Genomic DNA, 6,833 nt, shown 5'->3' on the forward strand with positions numbered 1-6,833 from the left:
AGCGGGTGTGGTGGCAGTCCCAAAGGCGCCAGGGACTGTAGCTAAGTCGTATGATTTGCACCTGACTTCCTCATATAAGCCACAAACATCTTGAGAGCTGCGCAGGTGCACCAGGATACCGGTGAATCCAGTTTGATGGAGATATGCCCCTGCTGCCCTGATTAGCTGAAGCTGCGTGCCTGGTGAGGCGGCGTGGCCTGCTGTGCGAGGATGAGAGTATAAAAGGAGTGAGAGGCCCAGGGTTCAGGGGAGATATAAACAAGAAGAATCAGGACTGAATAAACTGCTGTTAGAAGGACTGGTGGTCGTGTCGTTCTTGCTGGTCGAGAGCGGACGCGACAAGATATAGTTGGACAGCTCGTCCTTTGTTCTTTTGAACCAGGCATTTGCCAGCCTGACATGATTGCAATGTCTTTCTCTTTACCTTTGTGGACTTATCTGCTGTGTGCCAACTCTGTGACCCTGAGCTGTGGGGAGATCACTAAAGGGAGCAGGGAGCTGGTGATAGAAAATATGCCCTGTGAAGATGTTGGAGTGATAAACAAATGGATGAACCTGTCAGTTCTTTAGAAAACACAATGGACAAGAAATACAGACACTGCATCTAAGAAAATCAGTACATCATTAGATTAGTTTTACATTCCCCTTTATAGTTTTATCCATCATCTAACTTATGTGAACATTCCAGAACCATCAATTTGATTAAATAAACACATTTTAATGTTTTAGAGTGTGTGTAGCTGCTGCTGTTGATTACATTAAATGTGATCAGTTTTACATTGTATTCTGATTCCTGCTCCTGTTAAAAATGCCAATGTGAAATAGAACATGGCACATGAATCTTTTGGAAAGAGTGTGGAGTCATTCAGTGGCCTCACATTTTCCTTATTAAATACCTATTATGTGCTAATAATTTTATTTTATCTGGGACTAAAATATTGTAGAAAAATATTCATTGCTTGTACTGAATTCATATTCTGACATGGTAAAATATGATATAGAAATGTTTTATCTTTAAATATGATTTCATTTTAAATACATGGCAAAATATTTGATTCAAGAAAGAGTTAATGATATATTTTAGAACTTCAAATCTAGAATAGAAATGCATTCTGGAACTCAAAACATCTATGAAACATCCTATGAAATAGGATGCCATGATTCCATTTGTGACCAGGGCACACATTAATAATTTATCAACAAAAGTTTTTTTTTCACTGAATCTTTGTGTGCATGGACTTAAGCTGTTACAACATGCTCTCTAGATAGACAGGTCTCACTACTAGAAAATTCATATGTACTTTGCTAAATAGTATAACTCTGGTACTAAGGATCATTGTAAGTGACCACAGGTAAAAGATCTTCTCCCAGGGTCAAAGCTTGGACCCTGGTCCTGTTTTCCTAGATATTTTGGTAATCCTCTTAACATTTTCTCACTCTTATAGACTACCTCAACTTGGAGGTTTTAGGGTTCTATTTTCATGATGGTTTTCTTTATTAAGTACCATTTTGTGGTTGGTTGCTATTTGAGAGATCTCCTGCTTCCATACCTAATGAAAAACTCTGATGTCCACACCGTGGTTTCAAGTGTTGAAATTACAAATAACCACACTATATTCTTCAGCTTGGAACTGAGGTGAAACGTGGAGGAGGCTGGCAGATTTGTTTCCTGTGGACACTGGAAAGTCATCATAACCAAATTGATTCCCATTTTGCTTAGATCCTGACTGGAATTTTAAATTCTAAGTAGGAGTAAAATAAGCCTGAATTCTGATTGCTGTTTTGTGGGGCTGGATATTTTAATATTAGGATTTTGCTTTCCCAAAAGTCTTCTGAAGCATACTGATAAACTGTCACCATCTTAGCAGCGTTACTTAAAAGCCCATTAGGGAGCTAAAACATTGTCTTCTAGGAAAGAAGAAAATGCTGTCAAAATTGCCAAATTTTTGTTGACTTACTTCATCTGCAATGGCAGGCTTGCTTCACATCCTCATTTCCAGTGAAGTCAAATAATTGCAAGATGGAACGGTAGCAAAATCTCATATTCAAATTGCTTAATAATAATACCTAATGTATACAGGACAAAATATATGCTTTAACGATTTTAATCTCATTTGAAACTTCACTCACACATTTGCATAATAAACACAAATAGCATAAGGCCAGCCAAAGAAAAGAGGCTAGAAATTAAATTCATTCCCAGCTATGAGTCCTTCCAAAAGTCCTTCCATTTGGATAATGCCATCCTTTCCTTTTTTTGTGTCCAGGAAGAAAGGGAAGAGGGTCATAATTTTTTCCAGTGTTCAAGGAATACAGGAAAGAAGCATGCAATAGCATCTTGACAATTATAGACCAATTTCAGGATTCAAGTAAATAAGCCCATAATTATATAAATCATGAATGAATATGCAGGTGATGAAACAGACTTTCTTCCTTAGAGAATAGCACCTAGGAGAATGAGAAGAAATGGAGTTATTTGGAAAACCTGGACATAACAAGCACAAGGAACATAGGCTGATACCACTGAGATTTATTGATAGGAAAATTCTTGATCCAGATTTTCAGATCCATAGCATTTCAAATGATCTCATTATCACTGTGCTCCCAATAAAGATACTGGATATTAGTGAAAAAATAAAAACCATGTGTTGGGAAGTGTTGAAAGTCATTTAATTCAAGTAGTGAGTGTTGCTATAGCCAATAAAGCAGACTCAGTCATGCTTGTCTGTACAGGGGAATACAACCATGATTGTTCTTTTGTGATACTGAGGCTTAAGAAACATCCTTTGAATTGACTCAAAGGAACTATCAATAAGACACAAACTGAGGTTCATCGGAAAAGATATTTTTCCTACAGTTAATGTTCACACATATAAAAATAAAGAGAATAGTTTTATGAATGTTTTCTTATTGATTAGCAAAACATGTGATTCTGCATTGTTTACTCACACCATGAGGAATACAGCAATCCACGTGGTAAAACTTGGAAAAAAAATGTGGGTTGACTTGTACCAGTTCATGGACATTAGTTTGTTGATTCCTGCCTATGCTGTTGGTTGTACATGACGGAAACATAGTGTACTGGCTGGTTTTGGGGTGTCAACTTGACACAGGCTGGAGTTATCATAGAGAAGGGAGCTTCATTTGGGGAAATGCCTCCATAAGATCCAGCTGTAAGGCATTTTCTCAATTAGTGATCAAGGGGGAAAGGCCCCTTGTGGGTGGGTCCATCTCTGGGCTGGTAGTCTTGGGTTCTATAAGAGAGCAGGCTGAGCAAGCCAGAGGAAGCAAGCCAGTAAAGAGCATCCATCCCTCCATTGCCTCTGCATCAGCTCCTGCTTCCTGACCTGCTTGAGTTCCTGTCCTGACTTCCTTTGGTGATGAACAGCAGTATGGAAGTGTAAGCCAAATAAACCCTTTCCTCCCCAACTTGCTTCTTGGTCATGATGTTTGTGCAGGAATAGAAACCCCGACTAAGACACATAGTTTGTGAGAGAATAAGAGATCAATATGAAAATGTTGAGAGTATTAGATTGGCAGGTTGATGCTTGCATCTAAATTGTTCAAATTTACTTGTTATTTTCCCAGACACAATTCTGCTCGTTCTACATTATACAAAATTACACGCTCATTTGATAGTGTTCAGTTTCTTTGGATGCATTACTTCTGCTTACCTCTAGGTACATCATATTTCTGTGCTAATTTAATATAAAAAACTACTTCCTCTTATTTTTTTTTTTGGTGCATGGGTATTTTTTTTTCTTTATGTCTGTGCACCACATGTATGTAGCATGGAGTTCAGAAAAGAGCATGAGATCCTGTGGAATTAGAGTTACACATGAATATGAGTTGCCATGTGGGTAGTGGGAATCAAATTTGGGCCTTCCTGGAAGAGAAGTTGATGTTTTTTACCATTTATCAGTTCTTCTGGCCCTACAATAATAACTTTATTCAGCAGGTATTGTTGCAATTCCATTTAATGATTTAGGAAACCAAGGCAGAGATGGATTGTAGGTATCAGCTATGGTCTTAAAATTGGTAAATATCACAAGGCAGATTTTGATCACTGTCTAGTGCTTTTAGCCAATATATTTGATAACATACTGAATCGAGGCTCCTGGTTTTATGAGGACAATGAAAGAAATGCAGCTTCTGTGGTCTGGATGTGTGTCACCTTAAAACTTATGTTGAAAGTGAATCATCTTCAAAGTCATATGTATTGATTCCTGTGCATAGCCATTGCACAGTAAGGAGGATCTGATAACCCCATGAGACTGGAGCCCTCAGTTTTGAAAGTTACCTAAAAGAGAAGGAAGAAAGATGCACATAACTATGTGGGTGCTGTACACTGCCTTGGGATTCTGCAAATATTCCTCATGAGCAAGAAAGCCTCAGCAGATTCAATCCATCAAAAGGCAGACCTCCCAGCTTTTAGAATAGTAAGACAAATAAGCCTTCATTCTTTGTAAACATTCAATGATAAGAACAGAAAGTGAACTAGGAGAGTAGCTATAGCTTAAGGCTTTGAAATCTCACACAAGAATAAGATTTATTTCATATTGGTCAGCTAATGCAGGCAACTACATAGAGCTAAACCTTGCTCTCAATGCTAACTGGGACTCTAGATATCTTTTAAAATATTTAAACATAACACAAAGGTACATAAAGAATAGAAGAAAGTGCATAGAATAATGAGAGTCTAGAGAAAATAACAGTGGATAAAATGTGGTTGTGGTAATGAAACCATAAGACATCTGAAAATTATAAACCAGTGTAGTGGCTTATAATTTGAGGTTTAGTATCCTTCGGTTCTATGTTAAATAATATAATACAGTATGTAAGCACTGAAAGAAGAAAATTCTTCTGAGCCTGAATTCTTGTTTGGAAATAAGATAAGTTATGAGATAATCATGCATATTGGGATGATTTCCTCAAATATTAAATGTTAACTTACCAAGCAACAGTATCGATACAAAGTATCTTCTCATAATAATCAGGATGAGCTACACTTTCTTTTGACTAAAAGTATAGAACATGGACAAGTTACTTAAAATGACTGAATATAGATTTGCAAACTCAGAAACTCACTGTAAATACCTCTTCTTGGAAATTTAATAGAACAAGAAATATCTGTATTCAAAGTAACAAAAACATGTGTTTTATATTGATAATATATTACATACCATTGATTATGAAATTTAAAACATTAGAAATTCTTGCTGGATCTATGAGAATCAGAGGTGCAAGACAAAGATATTGATGAATGGAAAAATGCATCTTAAGTATGAGAATATTCAGGGTAAGTTTGTTTCATTAAAATAAATTTGTAGTTTAACATTCCCTGTAGTTTCTTTTATACAACCCTTGTCCCCTCCATCCAAATCCACCAACACTCTCTTCAATCTCTCCAATTGGTGTACTCTTTTTATTTTATATGTGCATAAATATATGAGTATAATTGAAAGAGAAAAGTCTGTGGAGGCAAAATGAATTAAATACCAAGAAAAATTACCGATTCTCAAAAATGTAAGAATAAATGTGATATTCATAGAATATCATATCATAGAATATCATATTCCTCATCCAGTTGGGAAGACTTTGGATTCTCTGCAGCACACAGTTCCAGTCAGAGTCAAAGGATAATCATAAAATTTATATCAGTCTTACTTGTTTATTCCAGAAAAGATTTTGTATATTTTAGAAAGGGACTTTGAATCATATAGAATTATTTAAAGTATTTCCAGTAACTCATCTAAGAGTCCTTTAAACTGTTAAAAATTTATTCTATCTGTGTTTGGTTAAGAAATTATTCAACAGAGATTTCTAATGATACTATACATTAAAGTGAGATTGGTGATGAATGGAATGAATCCATAATTTTATTTTATTCTGTCTGTTAAGTTGAATGTGTTGTAGGGTGGAAAATTCACACAGCATTTTTCGGCATATCTCTGAGGATGTTTCTGCAGAAAACTAATCCTAACCCTAACCCCTAACTCTAACCCTAACCCCCCTAACCCTAACCCTAACCCAGTAGCAGGCCAAGAGTTGCTTTTCAAAGGGGAATAGTTGTCTGCAGATGATGTAAAGCTTTGCTCCAAAATCCAAAAGGTCTCTTCTGTGATTCATCTACAGGGCCCTGCCAGAGACTCCAAACAGCATCTCTATCAGCCACAGACACTTCAAGTACCATTGGGTCTGCTGGATCATATGTTCCAAGTGGTAGAGCAGCCTGCACAGCAGCCTGGACATGTTGTAGGGTCTTCTCCTGTTCCAGGACCCTCACAAAGCTAGCAGCTTTCCAAGTCACTTGGTAAATAGGCCTAAGTAACACACCTAAGTGAGAAATGTGCGGTCTCCAGAATCCAAATAGACCCATGAAATGTTGTGCTTCTTTCTTGGTGGTAGGAGGGGTCAGGGGCAGAAACTTATCTTTTGCCTTAGAAAGAATATCTCTTCATGTCCCACACCACTGGTCTCCTAAGAAGTTCACTGTAGATGGTCCTTGAATTTTGGTTGGATTTATTTCACATCCTCTGATACACATATGTGTTACCAATTAGTCAGGAGTGGTTGATACTTCTTGCTCACTTGGTCCAATTAGCATAATGTCATCAGTATTGTGTATCAATGTGATATTTTGTGGAAGAGCCAAACAATCAAGATCCCTTATAACTAAGTTATGACACAGGGCAGGAGAGTTAATATATCCTTGAGGCAAAACTGTGAAGGTATACTGCTGGCCTTGCCAACTGAAAGCAAATTGCTTCTGGTGGTCCTTATGGACAGGTATTGAGAAGAAGGCATTCGTCAAATCAATAGCCGCATACGAG

General features: G+C 37.1%; 1 long non-coding RNA gene across 1 annotated transcript; it reads right to left on the reverse strand.

The window, feature by feature from the left end:
* Window positions 1-2,089: 2,089 nt before the first annotated feature.
* On the reverse strand, window positions 2,090-5,685 carry LOC105243599. The gene is made up of 2 exons (XR_880924.1): window positions 4,105-5,685; window positions 2,090-2,448 (listed from the first exon to the last, which is right to left on the reverse strand). It is a non-coding gene; the product is annotated as an uncharacterized LOC105243599 (long non-coding RNA).
* Between the last annotated feature and the right edge of the window lie 1,148 nt (window positions 5,686-6,833).

This window comes from Mus musculus, assembly GCF_000001635.26.
Source record: "Mus musculus strain C57BL/6J chromosome X unlocalized genomic contig, GRCm38.p6 C57BL/6J MMCHRX_RANDOM_CTG2".
NCBI lineage: Eukaryota > Metazoa > Chordata > Mammalia > Rodentia > Muridae > Mus > Mus musculus.